We start from the raw sequence: 17597 nt of genomic DNA on the forward strand, positions 1-17597 counted from the left end.
CTAATGATAGCATAAGGAAAAAACAAGCAATGCAACATTACCAAATTATAATCACCCGGTATTTATGAGCCACTATTTAACAGTTGTGGCAGTGGAGCAGTTCATTTTGTGCCTTTAAATAACTACGTCGAACTCATTAACCTTTCACATGTACACATTACTTCTGCAACCAACCCTGTTCTCTCTCTTTCTCTCTCTCTCTCTCTCTCCCTTGGCCATTATCTTGTCAGCATGAAGTCATTGTCTGAACCAATCCCAATGATGTAATTTCCTTCATAAACAAGTCCAATTTCCTCTTGAGGTTCCATGTGAGCTGAGTTTATCCAGAGTGCCCCAAAGGGACTTCAGTTTGCTTCAGTCTTTCTACTTCACCCAGTATACTGCAGGACTTTCCATTACAGCTTGCTTATTTCTATAGGTGGATGAGCCTTGTGTGCAGCAAAACCACATAAGACGTGTTTGATGAGACAGACCCTGTCATAAAATCATTCATATATTAAGATGTTCTATACTCTTCTATAAGTATCCATCCATCCGTCCATTTTTTTTGCTCCTCCAGTTTAGGGTCACGGGTGGACTGGAGCCATCCCAGTCACCAAAGGGCTTCAATAACTAGTCCATAAGTAATATACCAAACAGTTGATTCTTTTCATCTGGATGCAGTGTTTTCCATTCATCAAGTGACTTCCTCTAAAAACACTGCATCCAGATGAACAGAATCAACTTTGTGGAATTTCCTTACCTGGATGATTGAGGATGCATCAAAACTTAAGTAATATAGTTTTCTATAAGTACCCTGGCTTAAAGTGTAGATTATCTGAGTGAAAGCATATAATCTTTTGATAGGTTTTTGTTGGAGCAGTGGTTCTTTTTTTTCTTTTTACAGCAATGCAGATTAACAATCCAGTCACAACCTGGACTGATGTCAATGCTCAGGCATCACAATATGTGGAAACGCTGCGCTGTTCAAGCAGAAGTTGTAGTTTCTTTAAATCAGCAAGGTGAAACGAACGACCACAGCATGAAGTGTTTTTGGGATTTTTTTATGGAGTACATCACAGCTGTGGCCTGCCTGCAACAACATGGCCTTGGTTATTGTATTCAGCAAACGTAATCACAATCTAGATGAGCTTTAAAGCTGCTCGTTGCTGTCAGGGGAAAAAGAGCACCATTTTCCTTGCCAAATACCCTCCTTGGTCTGTTTCTCATGGAAGAGTGATATGGGTTAGGAGTTTAGAACTGTAACACACCCATGTGTTTTAACAGTTCTCCACCACATGTGTTATCAGCTGAATGTGGGAAAGCCCCGCTGAGAGAATGACATCATCCCCTAAAACTAGCGATATTTTTAACACACAAGGGTGTAACTGGGAGGAAAGAAGGCCATGGCAGAGACTGCTGAAAACAACTGAAACTAATGTAAACAGATAAAGAGGCAGATGCCAATTAAGGGTCGGAGGAGAGCTTTAGATTTTGCACAATTTGGAAAAGGTGCAAAAGTGCACAGCGTACAGTTTATGGAACTTCCAGAAAGAACTTTGAATCTCAAAGCTTTAAAAGGTTATCAAAGCATCCTTTATAATAAGTAAAACACAATGTGGGCTATAAAATGAAGCATTTGCAATATTTTTTTCACCTTTTAACCCTAGAACACTATCGCTAAAAATAGTAACACCATCACTAACGCCGGGTGATTTTTACCCAATATAATATACCCAACAAAAAGTACTTGTCATCAAAATATATAAAATATATGACAACACATGACAAATTAGAGGGGTTTTCTTTTATTTTCAGCTGTGCCATATCTAACAAAATGGAAAAAAAGTTTCATGGGGGGACCCTAAAAAATGCTCCAAAATTTCTGGAAAATTAGCAGTTGGAGAACAAAACAAATCCTAAACAAAAATATAATGATGCTGGAAACTTGGTCTTTGGTCCACCCATTCCTGGGATATTTGAGTCTTCCCTGGTGAAGGCACAGTCTCCTTGACACGCGAACAGCTGCAGGAGAGAGAAACAAAAAATGGCATTTTTTGAGTGGGTAAAAATGACTAGTTGACTAAAATATTTGTTTTTACCATATGAATTCCCTTGGAAATCACCACTTGTTGATATTTATTCATAACCACTGCACTAAATAAGGATAACATGCAAATTCCAGGACCACTCTTACTTACCTATTCCTTACATGCAGTCAGTACACACAGGGTAGTAATGGCGTGGACACACCGGTCGACGGCAGACATGGCACCTGTATTGCGTCTTCCTGTCCAAGCCTGTGGGGCACACCTCACTAAGGGACCACTGCTTTCTGCTGCCACTGGTCGTGCCTCACCTTCAAGAGTGCCAGGGGTAGGGATGTCGAGCACGCTACAGATCAGGACTCTGAGTTGACGTGACAGATTTGAAGAGGGGAGCCTCTGCTCTGCCCATGGTTTGATGAGTGCCAATGCCAAAGCCTGCATATAAGGCCTCCTCTGCATTTGGTTTTCACCTCTCTTCATTGCATTCTCATTGTGAATGATCAATGAGTTTATCACATCATCATTGATCATGCCATAGAACACGCAAAGGGGCCATCTCTTGGTTTTTCTTCCACAACCATAGTGAGCGCACATCTGGTCAAAAGTATCGACACCTCCCTTTGTTTTGTTGTAAAATTCAATCACTTCGGGCCTACGAGTGGGTCCTATGCTTGGTTGTGTATGGATGGATGACAGGAGCAGTACAACCTTCTTTTTTGAAGCTTTGTCAGGGAGGAAGGACACCAAGGTTAGTTCTTTGGTAAAGAGAAATGCACTGGAGCCTGGCGCGTGATTTTCTTTAACTTTCATCACTTGTGGGATCTGCCTTTTGTTTGCTTTTATTGTTCCCACTAAGGTCATGCCACAGCTAGCTACATAACATAGCTTTTAGATTTAAAAAAAAAAGAAAAGAAAAAGAAATCTAATCAGCTAACAATTGCCAAGTTAAACAAACCTTACCTCTGTGTTACTCACTAGCTGAGATGCCAAAGACACTAAACCTGCAACAGGGTGACAGCTGTAGTTGAAGAGGGACAGTAAATATGGTGAGCCTGAATGTTGTCACCCTTGAAATGCGGCAAGATCACCTGATTTTATACACTAACACTATCACCGGGTGAAATCCACCCAAAACCTACTTTACCCTCTATCACTATTGCCGGGTGAAATTCACCCGAACACATGCCTGTAGGAAAAAGCGGGATTTGGGGTAGGGAAACACCCACGCCTTCAAAGACGTCAAAGACAATGCTGAAGCTACCCAGAGACCCACCACACTCAGACAAACGCAACATATTGAAAATTATGTAAATACATTTGCTCGGGTGAAAATCACCCGGCGATAGTGTTCTAGGGTTAAAGCTCCAACATAGTCGGGAGTTTGATCTTAAAATGTTTTAACTCTGCATGTGCTGTCAGTTTAGCCATAATTAGCATGAAACCCAGTGACATAATTTATAGTTTTGCAGTAAGAGAGAAGGGTGGAACTGGAAAATCGCAGGGAATCTTTGGAAATGAGTGAATGCTAAGAAAGACTGAAAACAATGGAAACAATGATGATGCCTGCAGTTTTTTTTTCTGGGAACAGGGTCGTGATATGCTATAATTCACTGGCATTACCATAGAAACATGAGCATGTTAAAGTAATTGGTTTCGACAATAAATACAAAGTGTGAGCACACAATGTCTCATCAATTCTGAATAGGGCAAAAGACGCTGAACTGCCTTCTCAGCAGTTGAGCCTGCATTTCAGACTTCTCCAAAGGTTGTGGGCTCTGTTTAGCAGAACTTTGGCAAAGACACAAACTCATCCTAATAATTGTGAAGGTTTCTTCCAACATATTAACTGTCAGCTGAAAGTGTTCTTGCAGCATTAAAAGCATAGACACTTAAATCTGATATTTCTCTTACTTTAACAGGCATGTTTTGGCTTAGTGTGTAAAATCTTGCATTAACGTTCTAAAATTCTGTTAAACATTCTTTAGGTTAGACACCACATGATGATGTAACATTGTAAGTGTTTTTTTTTCTTCTGATCTACTGATACTGATACTATCTGGCGTAGTCGACTGATTAAGGGGTGAAGTCAGCTAAAGTCATCTGGCCACTGCTTCTTTAAAGAAAAGTGGTGAGCTGCTCATGCTATTAAACTAAAAAAAGGGGGGGGGGGCTTTGGGGAAGCTTACATCACCATTGTCATTACCACCATGACCACTGCACTGACCAGCAATATCATCTGCCTCACCGCTGTCATCATTATCAGCTCCCAAAGCTCAGTGCAGTAGCATAATAAACTCTGAGATTTAAAGCCCTGCTGGAAAGATGACATCATCTTTAACCTCCCAATAATTCTTCAGCGAAGAACTGACAGAACTGAAGAGCTAGCTGTGTAAATGATGTGGTGTGTTGGCATCTTTGCAGGAATTGTCAGCTGCTTTGCTGTCTACATCTCAAAGAAAAGGCCCTGTGGGAAAGTTGACATCATTCACATGCTGCAGAACAATAACTGGCATCTCTAATCCTCTGACATAAAATTGACATATGTCTAGAATTGGAGGGGGAAAAAATATGTGAGCAGTGGAAATCGTTGGCCCTTCTGCCGGAATCATCAGCTGTTTGGCGTTCTGGAAATGAGCGCAGGGTTTTTTATTTTAGCAGACTTGTCAGAGACACAGCCCGTGAACTGCAACTGCGAGGGTTCAGCGGTTCTTCATGAAATGCTGTCACACATCTCTGTGCAGTGTTCCAAGGGTATCTACTCTGTAATGTCCAAGATCGCTTAATAACCCTCAAGAATATGTCTTCAGTCTAACCCCAGGCTAAATGACATAATTCCTAGACAGTGAAAGCTCAGCTGTAAACTTCAAACTGGTATGAAAGGAAATAAATATGAGGTCAAAAGCATCTGAAAATTTACAACCATAGCGGCCAGCCCAAGGTTAGAAACTTGAAAACTTGTCAGCAGGCGTTCATCAAAGATGCAGTAAGGGCTTGAGGGACATACAAGCTCTCTATTGCAAAGTTTTGTGTTTTCACAGAAAACTGACAGAAAGGCAATGTAGTAATCTTGCTGAAAGGTATAGTTATATGCAACATTTCAATTCAGTTGAGTAAAATTCAATTTCATTTATATAATGCCAATCACAACAACTGCCAAAGTAAATACTGTTTATCTTGTTTATGTTTACTGATCAAATATGACATAGAAATGTAGATAAAATGTGTTTTAGATAAAAAAGTTTTCATATAAAGCTGTTAAAATGCATAAATACAAAGTAAAGAACCATTTTTTTTACACTGTAATCTAATAGCTAATTAATCTAATTTGCTCTTTTCTACCCTTTTCTTCATGGGGGTGGGGGGTCCACTGGATGCTGCCTTTGGGAAAAAGCACTCAGTTTACTAAACTGGCTGAGAAAGCATGCCCACTCTACACCAAGATTTTATATATATTTATATAATGGCGGTCTAACCTGGTACCTTTACTGTTAGTGTTTGGAATAATTTAAAAGCAACAATAGTAATTACAAGGAACTGCTGATGAAGTCAAAGTTCATTTATTTGGTATTTATTCTGTATATGAGCAGTTATGATGTTAAAGGTTAGCACCTAGAGCTGGGCGATATGAGATTTTTTCATATCACGATATGTTTTTTTCATTTCAGGCGATAACGATATCTATCACGATATAAGCCAAATAACTATATTTGTAAGATTTAAATGTGCCGTTGCTCACAAGTAAAATGTGAAATAATCAGCAGCTTGTTTTTATTTAAATATTTATTTCCCATAATAAGTTCAACAGGGTAGATGTACTTAAGGAACATGAGACTTTTTCAGATAAATAAAGGCAAATATTGCAAACTACACAAAAGGCAGCCGCTAAAGCGTTTAAGTTTCAAAATAGAACAAACGAAACAGACTACTAAATTGTCAATTCCACTTAGAAACAAAATATTAATTCTAAAAATAAATCTTAGTTTGTTTTACAGAAGAACAGACAAAACTGACTAACTTTTGTCAATATCAAATAAACTGAGAACTAAAAGGAAATTCTCAATCTCTCCTTGTTGTATAGCTGAGCTTTTCAAACAGTTTTAACAGTTACTTTAGTCTGACAAAAGCCGAATGACGAATTAGCGCTTCCAGTCAGAGACTGAGGCTACGTCCACACGTACACGGGTATTTTTGAAAACGGAGATTTTCCGCTTTCGTTTTAAAAAATAATCCCGTCCACACATAAAGGCAGAAATGAAGGAAAACGCTGCTATGAACATGCCAAAGCAGCAGGTGGCGCTAGATTCCTAACCGCGCAGAAATGTTGGCCAATCAGAAGTCTAGAAGCCTCGGTGGGAAAAAGTAAACAAAGCTGGGGCATAGAAGCAGAACCGAGTCGTATGTGTGGACGGACAGTAACTGTGTGTATATGTAAGCATTTAAACACTGCAGAGTAGAATTAACAGTATTATAGAAATTCATTTCACCGAAACAATAACGTGGCGCACAGTGTGACGCACGCACCAGTTTATTGTATTTCCAGACTTGCTTTCGGCACAATTTACAGTGCACGCTACTCTGTTTTTTGTCAGACTTGAAATAGCCGAAATACCTTCACACTACGGAACTTCTATGGCTCTTCCGTTCGACAATCTCTCCGGCATTGGAACCATCATCTGTTTTCTCTTCGGTTGATTTTTCTAGTCGGCACACTGATTTCCTCCATTACGTGCTGGCTGCTTCCCAAACAAACACACGTGCGGCTTGGCACTTGTGCTGTACGTAACAAGTCATGCGACGTGACGCTGCGGCTGTGATTGGTTCGGCTCTGCGCTACTTAATTTGGATTGGCTGACCTTTTTTTTTTTTTTTTTTTTTTTTTTAAGAGGACAAGAGCGGCGAGGTCTATCGCGATAGCTTAATTTCTCTATCGAGTAAAAGTTATATCGCGATACATATCGTTATCGTTCTATCGCCCAGCTCTATTAGCACCCCATAGCATACAAAATCAAATCAAGACAAAATGTGGCATTTACATCCTCTGACTTGCTATAGTACGTCCCTCTGTCCTATTTAGGGATTCATGGGGTTCTACATGAATATTTGAATTCATTTGCATGAACAAACAAGCTGTGTTGCTCATGATGCAGTGTTGTTTAGCTGGCTTGTCTGGGGTTCTCACCTGCTCAGGAAGAAGGATGAGTAACACCTTTAATTGTTGAGGTCACTGAATATTGCAAAGTCCATAAAAGGGTCTAACAAAGCTGAATCACTTAATGAATCAGTAACTGGAGAACCAGAGTGGAGAACCAGTGCCGTTAGAGTTTCGCGGGCACATACAAGAAGGATACATCACATGCTGAGCCTTTCTAACTCCTCAAAGAAGTGATGGCATCACTGAATGAATAATGAAAAGCTGACGTCTCAAGTGTCCTGTATACTTTGCATTCTCTTCAGATCTTTCCTCAGGCACAATGTAACTTAGTGTCTGACTCAAGTGAGTCACGCTAACATCTGTAGAGAAAATATGGTGTGCTGTTTTTAAGTCAGTAAGTGAGTGACTCTGCCTGATGAGTCATTGGGTTTATACTGGACAAACTCAGTGGCTCATTCGCAAATATTTAATCAGAATCCGTAGCATCATTTTACAATAGGAACAACTCTATAATTAGTCAGTGAGTTGCTTTATAATAAGGAAAAAAGTACAGGAATTCAGGTTGCATGCAAAAGCTCAGGCTTTTACACCAGGATATCAAAGTACACATGACTAAGCTGCTGATAGTGCTACTTTTAACAGGCATGGAGTAAACACGCTGGCTGCTTATGCCCATGTTCAGGATGCCACAGTGTTTGAATTGGATGTCAGTACGATTTCAGCATGTGACCGAATGATGAGCGTGAGTCCTCCGTGTGACTGGAAGGATCTTCAAGTCGTCACCTAATTATTGTTGAAATCCCCTACAACACATGTACGCAGACAGACACACAGTTGGACATGTCTTCTTTCCTATGGAGTATTAACTCTTCCTTGTTTATCCAGTTGCTATGAAAACACAATCAGCCACAAGTCAACACTGAAATACTCCAAACAAGCTTGATTATTTCTCTAATTAAGCTTTAATAAGCCCTTATTAAACGGCCACAGGCCTCGTTAGGCGGTTCATTAAGCCATTTCATCCTTTTATTCCTTCATTAAGTCCCTTTTTCTTCTTTCTTTTCTTCTCAGGGAGTGTGGGAGTGGTGAGGTCTGGGAGATCACGACCTTAATTCTCTCCAAGACAGACGGTTTAATTAACACTGGAAGAATCCTCACTGACTCCAGACCTCTACAGTGAGAATGTACAGGGGAATTGGCTTGCCAAGGTAAGTCACTATGCTAATGTGCTTTTTACTGGCAATATACACTAATAACCTCTTAGGTTAGAACAACTCTGTCTCCTGTATTTGTGATGTAATTAGATGATAATATTGTGTGCATTAAAACATGCAAAAAATATCAATTCACATCTAATTTGGCAGTGTTTTGGAGAGATGATTATCATGAGCATGAGTGAATTAAATATGAAATACATTTTTTTTGAAACCTCAATCTTAGAAATGGAGGGGTAAGCAATTTTTAAAGTGGTGCAAGCTACAGAACAGCAAGATGTAAATATTCAACCAACTGACAGCATGCTAAAAGTGGATAATTTTTTTGGTTCCCCTTCACCGGGTAGCACGTTATGTGCAGTCAACACTGACATTTTGGTTGCAACAGCTGTCGCAAAGTGCAAAATGTTAAGATCCCACCACTTGTGTGTGGGTTGTTTACAGTTAGAAGCAGGAAATCTATTCGTGTTATCAAGACAAGTTCGACTGCGAAAGCAACTAGAACGGAACATTTGCCACAGATAGAGAGAAGTCTGAAGTGGCTAACCATCAAAACTTCCTAAATGTTGATCACCTTTTTAAATTTTCTCACATTGGTTTGCACTTTGACATTATGCACCAATACTGAGTTAACAGTATCCTGTTTGAACAGTGTATCAGTTTCAGGATGGCATCTAGTTAAAAATATCTTTTTACAAGGATTTGATGCTCACAGTGATGCTTGTGATAGTTGTTTTTTGTACTGACTAAAGGTAATAAACTGATACCAGCTGGACACCCAAACATTATGCTCAAAACGAGTTTTCGGCATTACAGTTTTGGAACTAAAAAGAGTCCCTTTTGAAAAGTGAAATACTAAATATTCACCCTGAAGCTCAAAAGTTGCAGATAAGGGTTAATAGCACCTGTTTTTAATGTCTGCTGTGTTGGGGGATTCCCCTCTCTGTGTGGAATAGTGAATCTCCCACACACAGAGCTTCTATTTCACATGATAACAAACAGCACCTGACAGTGTGTTTGCCTTTAGCAGTAAAGAAATTTATACCCCTGGGAATCTTAAAGAACAGGTGTTCCTCAGTTCATCCACCATAACGCTGTTTATAATTGCATTAAGAATCAGTACACTCAGAAAAATAAATGGACCTATTGTACTTGCAGGGCAATGTTTTTCCTGCGGTCTCTCCAGGTGAGGCTTGACGTTGAATGACTAAGACTTCTGATCCAGATTTAACTGACATTCAGCCTGGTTCCCATTAAAACAAACATAACAAAACTATGTTGTTAAAATGTTTATGATTGCATAAGACTGTGATTTTCTCCAGCCAGCTAGGACGTTTGAGTGCTAACGTTGTACCTTTGCATATTAGTACATAGCATAGCATTTTTCTACTTATACTGACCGACTTGTCAAAGCTTATCTCACATCTGCACCTATGCTCAGCTAACATGCATGCCTCCAGATGGTGAGAGGAAAGGAGAGCACCCAGTTAGAAAAGCACCAGGCACGGGAAGAACAAAGGCCCCAAGAAGGCTGACACCCAGAGCTCACTTGCAGAAAAGAGAAAAAAAACAAACCAAAACCCCCCCAGAATTATGCAACTACATGTTTACTGTTTGGAAACAGCTTTTTGGTCCTTGAACGGATACCTTTAGTCAGTGTCAGAAATTAGTAACTCTAACAGTAAGTACCAAACAAGTAGGGCATGGAAGCAGTACATCTAATGTAGACGTGTGTGTATTTTTGTGGGGATAGAGAAAGAGAGTGGTAGAAAATTAAATATTGTGGGAAAAGTTAATGTCTGTATGTGTACGCACACAAAAATGCATTTTTTAAAATCCTGCTGAGGTAACAGATGTTCACTGTAGCGATAAGCAGCGAGTGTCCAAACTAATCACTGGTTTGTGTGTGTGTGTCTGTGTGAAGGGGAATATGTGTCCCTGTGTCAGTCAGAAAAGCTGTCCTTCACCTGTCTGTGCTGTTTTTGGTACACTGTATGCATGTGTGTGTGTAGGCTGACATGCTCTAGTGCACATAGATAAATATTACACCTTCAGTGATGAAGTGACTGAGCTTCCTGACACTTCTCCAGATGTCCAAACCCCAGGATTCACCGTCTGCCTCCTTCATTTTTTGTCTTTCTTCCTGTCCTGGTTGTTTTGGATTTCTTTGAGTACCAACACAGCATCCCTGTTGTACAATTTATTTTATCACAATGCTTCTGTAGATCACTCGCTTCAGTTACCCTTGCTAACACATATAGCATTAAACACGTACTCAACATACACATGCACATTCGTATTTACTGCGGTGAATATGAATATGCCCCCTCCCCGCATGGAAGTGCTGGTTTTGACGTTATGCAAAGTCACAGCTCCTACATAGGAAGACAAAACGAGAAACACACACACCCCATATGTCAAGTGATAAGTTACAACATTAGTGCCAAAAATTCCATTGAAAAGCAGAAGCTCTGACTGTTTTTACCTTTTTTGTAGAGAGAAATGAAACTTGTGTAACTACAGTATCCACAGTTGAGAGATTATATTGACTTACACATTAAGTATGATGAAAAAACGTAGAAATATCTGCCATTATTGTGTATTTAATCAGAGATGCCTTTGCAGACGGCTTTTTGATGTGCTAAATAATGCTCGGAGCGAGTAATCCTAACTTAAGTGGGTACTTGGTTTTATTCAAGTCCAAATCTGAAAATAGGGGGATAAGCTTTGGACAAATGCTGAATCCACAAGATTACGGTGTGCAGCTTAGCCTGCTGAGCAAGCCAATCACTGGCTGAGTGTCTTAATTGTCTGTAATTGTAGCTGTAGTCTAGTCAGTGAAACAATCAAAGCAAGCTATTACAAGACCTCGGTCACCAGCCCTTAGGGTGGGACCTTAGATCTCCAGATACGTGCATGCACATAGAAATATACAATTGCGTATACATGCACGCATCCATGCACGCACGCACACAGAAACAGACACATACACATACACATACACATACAAGCAGTCACCCACACATTTCCTGTGTGTTTCATGTAAGACAGTCTTTTTCTTCCTTCTCTTCTGTTTAGAGAGGAAGTGCAGGTCTAATGACTTTTCCAATGCGTCACAAGCAGTGCATGTGGGAGGCAAGCAGCCGCACTGCACGTGTGTGCATGTGAGAATCTTTATGCATATATGTATGAGTCTGTGAAGGGCTTGACACATGCGAGATTTGTTATTCATTTGTTAAAGGCTTTATGTGTATTTCGCCTGTCTGTTTCAGAGAAACTTCACAAAAAGTTTGTGAGCGCTTTTGAAATAAAGTTATTCATGTGCTTGTGTTCACAGGAAGTGTGCACACCTAACTGAGTATTTTTGGTCAGCCTCTGAAAAATAAGCATCTCATAGGGATTCCGATTCACTCCTTGCATCGATGTGGCCATGTGCACCACTGAATACTGCATGTGTACACAGTTTGTTTTTGAAAGTGCATCTTGTTTCTCGTAAACAGAGCTACCACTGAGAACATACACAACTGTAAAACCTAGTCTGTCTGCACTACTCATACTCTACATATCAATCCTAATCAATATTTTATTTTATGGGAGAATGTGTAGCAAGCTGAACTTTCAGTAATAATATTTTCTGTTAATGTATAATGTATTTATGATGGTTGCTGCCAATATTTCTCCTCATTTTCAGTGTCCCACTGCATCATTGTGGGGCTCTGGAGGGTTCCACTCATAAATCACCAGCAACTGGTGAAAGTCAGGCTTTTCACCATGAAATGTAACAGTTTTTAAAAAATTGGAGTCTTTTTAAGGAAACAGTTGAAGCAAAGACAAACCGTTACAATGGCTGCAGATTTCATGTGTCCATTGGTATTGGCACTTTTTAGTTTTGTTCCATTGGTGCATTCTTGAATTAGTCAGAAGTTTTTATGGGATGCCCTCTCAACCTCGATTTCCTACTCAGAAAGTCCAATCTCTATCCATGAATGTACTGCAACAGCAAAAAGCATAATGATTGTGATCCCTGAATGGCTCTACTTTGCGAGGAACCAAACAAATCTGACATTTGTGTTTCCAGGTATCTGGACTGCAACATATGTTACAGCTAAGTTAGCTGTAAATGCAGGCAACAAGAATCAGAGGAACTGGTTAAGATGCCGTTGCACAAAAAGGTGACTAAATGACTAAATGAACTGAGCAAAGAAAAGTGGCCATGGAGAAGCTCAGTTAGTAGTAGGAAGCGCTGGAGCTAAAGCAGGGTGCCAGAAACCTGACTGAGTTTACTTTGAAACTGCAGACACATGGATAGAAGTTAACTAGAGAAAGAATACGTTTAGAATAGCACATTATATACAAGTTACTGAACGTGTGACTGATTATATAAGCAGAGTATCTACTAGGTGGTAGACATGTTGGAGGTTGTAATGTAAGGCATGATCCTTAGCTCTGACCTCGAGCATAGATTTCTAGCAACACAACTACATCGCCACAAGCAGGAACCATTCTTCTTGGGTTGCCAGTGTGAAAAACCATTAGCTAATCCCCACAATGCCTTGTTCCCCAAGCTCCAGCTGCAGTGAGCTTGCACAGTTCAGCTGAGGCCACAGAGAAGTGTTTTGCTCAAAACAAGTACCCATTCAAAGACCAGGGTTGGTTCTTAGCAACTTCAGCAAGTGACTATTGAAACATTATTTTAGGTGAAATGAAAAACAGAATCAAAAACAGTGTTTTGATTGGATTCAAGGCCTTTACTGAACCCTTCCACCACATTCATCACTCCTATTCTTTACCTTTGCTCCCTAGTGCCAACTCCATCATTTTCTTCACTATGTCTTATGCTTATGAACACCCACTCACATTTTCCTTCTTTTTTCTCCTCCTTTCATGTTTTTCCTTCAGTTTATTCCTCTTTCTACTTGTCCTTCCATTCTCCTCTGTCCTCCATCGTTTCATGCCCAACACCCAACCTCTTTCAGCAGCTGTTCGTCTCCACTCCATTCCTTTTCCACACTTTTTCCTTTGGATCCTTTACTATCATTACATTCTTTCTGTTGTTTGACATATTAAACTTCTTTGTGCTTTACTGGCTTTAAGTCTGGCTCCAATGCCACATATGTGGTGATCGAAGGATGAAAAAGGTTATAAGTATAGTGGAAAAGCAATGGCTTGGTGTAAGTATGTATTATTCAGTGATAAAATGGAATGACTTAGTTGTCTGCAATACCAAGAGCAAATGATAGCTATACATTTACAATAATCATTGATAATCATTACTAGTTAGTTTAGGCACCTATTAATTTTCTTACCAAAACATGGGAAATGTCATGAACCCTCATGCTTGTCTACTGAATATAAGACTACAGGCTTAGCATTGGTTAGCTTAGCCTTAAGACTGGGTAATCATTAACATTCGCATCTGGAAAACAAGAGCTAAAGTTGCTACTGAATGAGTATGATCACCACTGACAGTGAGAAGAAGACATGGGAATGAAGCCCAACAGTCTTTTCCCCTGACATGTTTGAAACCTTTACTAGTTCTCATCAGTTTAAGTTTTATATCAGCATGAAACTGTCATCCTATTTGTATTTATGATTTTTCCCATATATTTATTCCCCCCCCACAGAACCTTTAATATAGGCTTTAAAAAAAGAAAAAAGAAAGTAGTAGAGATAAAACAAATGAGATAATGTGTCAATATAGTAAAACTTAGGAGGTGAAGCTTTACTTGTCTGATCTGATCTGGCTGTCTGGTTTCATATTTAGTATTCACATGTGTGCGTGATATTGAGCTTCTTCTCTGACTCTCAGCCAAAAAGTCAATTGTTCAACATTAATTTTTCATATCACCATGGCGGTTTCAGTCATAGTTTTAACAGCGTATTGACCTGAAATGTGTTTGAAATCAACCAATTTGCAGAATCTTCTTTTGCCTGGTTCCAGTAAATGGATAACATACTGTACAACAACCATGTCTCTACAAGCAAACTGTATTATTATTTCCCTTATTAGATTTTATGTTGTTATTGTTATTTTGTTCTGAATTGTTATTTGCTTAGATTTGGGCACTAAAACTGATTACTTATTTCAGGGAAAGGGATCATGATTAAAATGTAACCTTTTATCACATTAACCACCTTAGGAGCTCCTCCTTCATTTTCTGGGTTACCAGGGTGAAAGAGTTCCACCCCATCTATTGTATGATTGTTCAACTGAAGAGCAGCTAAAGCAGCAAAACCAATATATCATGAGGTTGAAACTATTGATGAAATGTCACAAATCTGAAGAATTAAGTCGCCCTTGAAATGTAATTGAGAATGCAGTTTAGCGGTGTAGGAAGGTAATTCTTAGGAGACGGGCCTTATGTTTTATTGGTTTTAAAGTACTGACTCAGTTTAGCCTTGAGTTGCGTTTATTTTATTTGCAGCTGTATAATGAAGGGTCTTGGGTTTATCATCTCCACCAGGACCCTGTAAGGGAAGTCATTGCGTTCCGTCCTGCATGCTCTCTACTGCTCTCGTTAGCTTTTCATATCCCTTCTATCTGAGACTACTGAGGCAGTTCAGCTGAGGTCAGATAGATAGTGTGCGCTGCCCTGGGGATACACAGATTGGCTACCAACCAGAGAACCAGAATAAGTTTGAAGGAGATGTTCAAGTATGCTTTCAATCCCTCTCTCTCTCACTTTGCTGCTATATGCCAAGGCTTGTTGCTTGTAGAGGCTTGTGCCAGAGGCTTAAAAGAAATTTTGGGAATAATACTACTACTAATAATAAATAATAATAATAATAATAATAGTCTCTTTGTTTGAGGGATAGAAATGGGGTAAGAAAGTGCTTGAAGCAGTGAGAAAGCCAGAAAGGCAGAGGCAAATACTTGCTCAGGCTAAAGCCTGAAGTCATTGCAGGAAGCTGATATTTTCCCAGACTTACTTTACTCTTTCTCGGAGTCTGATCCAACAATTGCAGCTTCCTCTGAGGGGCTAATAATACAGCAGAACCATTGTGCAAAGCGTCATTTCCTTTTGCCTGATTTAGCAAGAGAGAATGTTTGCATGCAATCTTTCCCCTCCCAGTGTGGTTGGGAGATTTTGCTGCCATCAGATTGGATTGTCACACCACATCGTAATAATGCACTATTATAGTCTGGCTCAGATGATCGTAGATACACAGATAACAGTCCTTTAGCTGCTATAGCTGCTCAGCTGTTCTCTAAGTCTCAGCTGTCTTGTAACGGTACTGTTTTTTGGTGTATAAAAAGACGAGCAACATGCTTTAATTTTTAAACAGTGTTTTTCTTTTACGCACATAATGACCTGAGATACACAGACTGATCACTGTGCATCTCAGCTTAGCCTTGATCATTCCCGCAGGCAAAGCATACTCAGCCTGTCTGACCAGCTTGACCAGTTTATCTATCTGTGTTTTTTGTGGATGCGTCTGTGTGTATGTGTGCGTGCGTGTGTGCGTGTGCATTCATATCTGTTCACCTGGCTCTCGACCTATCTTGCAGTTTGTCTTTATGTTTGGCTGACTATGCAGTTTCTATTTTATCGGTACGTCTACCAGTTTGTGTGTATGTGTGTGTCCATGGGTGAAATGACCACTGGGTTTCCTGCTGTGTTGACCACATGCTCAGCTCCATTCTCCTTTCCTTCAGTGCTGCTTTTTACCCCACTTGGCTGCTCTACCTTGACTACCCATGTTGTTCTGTCTTGCCTGGCTTTTCATTTTGTAGTGAATGGTCATGGTTTTGGGCCTTATTCTATCCTTGAGGTTTTGGACCTCATGGGGATCCCTTTCAGGTAAAACTGGTACACTGTGAAAAGAAAGCCTACAGGGACAAACACACAGGATTCAGATGGATACATTTTGCTACTCGCAGTTGAAATTGTAAATGTCACGTGCAGGTTTGCTTTTGAAATCACCTGGAGCCAAAGAGGTGTTTTATGACACCTCTGTGTCAGGAGATAAAGATCTAGGAACCACAGCATGAGCAGTTATAGTCCTTTTCACTCAACAGATAATGCAATGAGCACCACCTACAGTGACTCAAACAATACTGAATGGAAATGAATAGAGTCACAGTGCTGCATACTGAATGACAAAGAATGATAAAAAACAAAAACAACAAAAACAACATCCTCAAAGAAGCCTTGTGCTCTAAATTTGCATGTTTAAGAGTTCTGATTTTTCTTTGTTAATGCCAGTGCTGAGAGGTACTCTTAAAACTCAGCACCACTGTCATCTTCATTATCATTACCACCAAAAAGTGCAACAAAATCCCTCCTTCTCTATCTCTCCACTTGATCGCAGCTCTATTTCCTTCTCTCCTCATAGCCACATTCTCCAGAAGTCAGAGACAATAATGGTCTAATTTGTCTGGGTGAGAGCTTGTGAGTGCAAATGCCTGGCCAGTAGACCATATGGTGTTGAGACTCAAGGAGAAATGCATGTCTCTGTGTATGACCTTACCTGTCTGAAAGCATGACATATTTGTTTGTAAAACATGTGCAGCTTGTGTGATTAGAGATTAAGTGTGTAGATATGCCCATTTGTCTTTGAGTGTGTGAAGAAATAAACTACCAGTCAAAAGGCTGGACTCAGGGAATTTTTTAAATGAAAACCTGTTGCTTGATTCAGTAAATAAATTACAAAATAATTGAGGAATATAGTCAATACACTGGGAACTTCTTAGATAGGGTCAAAGCTATTCCCAACACGGTCAACCCCAACAACTCAGCAGAACTGATTGTGTTGCCTACTCCATTATAAACAGTCCTAACTCTTTTTTCTTCTGTAAATAGTTCTTGTAGAGCTTACAGTTAAGCTCTGGGTCACTGCATGTGAAAATGAGTTCTAATTAAGTGGTGTCCACACATAATGATAAGGTATTGATAAAGTATTTGTTCCTGAAGACTTGTTTTATCCTGTGAAATTCTGTCTCTGCAAAACTACAAAAACGCTCCCAAACCCTGCCTGGGAGATGCCATCAATCACTTATCCAGCATCTTTCATTTATCTCTGATGGTCTCTTGACCTATCAAGTTGCATTTTGTCCAACTAAGTCTGTGTCATTTTACTGGAACTGCAAGCTACAGTCTAATACAAGTATCGTGTACTTGTTTCGCTTGTTTCTTTATATTATGTGCTGTGATTTACTGAAATATGTGCAAACAGAGTATTTACAATTCTAAAGAGGTTGAA

The 17597-nt window shown here is 39.7% G+C and overlaps 2 long non-coding RNA genes across 5 annotated transcripts in view; one reads left to right on the forward strand and one right to left on the reverse strand.

The window, feature by feature from the left end:
* Positions 1–17597, forward strand: part of LOC146658613 (uncharacterized) — a 117617-nt gene that overhangs the window by 47482 nt on the left and 52538 nt on the right. For all 4 annotated transcript variants that reach the window (XR_014913728.1, XR_014913731.1, XR_014913729.1 and 1 more), the window contains exon 3: positions 8251–8387. This is a non-coding gene — a long non-coding RNA (uncharacterized LOC146658613). The remainder of the gene's footprint in view (positions 1–8250; positions 8388–17597) is intronic.
* Positions 1772–2252, reverse strand: LOC146658614 (uncharacterized). The gene is made up of 2 exons (XR_014913686.1): positions 2181–2252; positions 1772–2004 (listed from the first exon to the last, which is right to left on the reverse strand). It is a non-coding gene; the product is annotated as an uncharacterized LOC146658614 (long non-coding RNA).

The sequence above is a fragment of the Rhamphochromis longiceps genome, linkage group LG11, assembly GCF_057381845.1.
Source record: "Rhamphochromis longiceps isolate RC_006_pf linkage group LG11, R_longiceps_female_GT1.1, whole genome shotgun sequence".
Classification (NCBI taxonomy): domain Eukaryota; kingdom Metazoa; phylum Chordata; class Actinopteri; order Cichliformes; family Cichlidae; genus Rhamphochromis; species Rhamphochromis longiceps.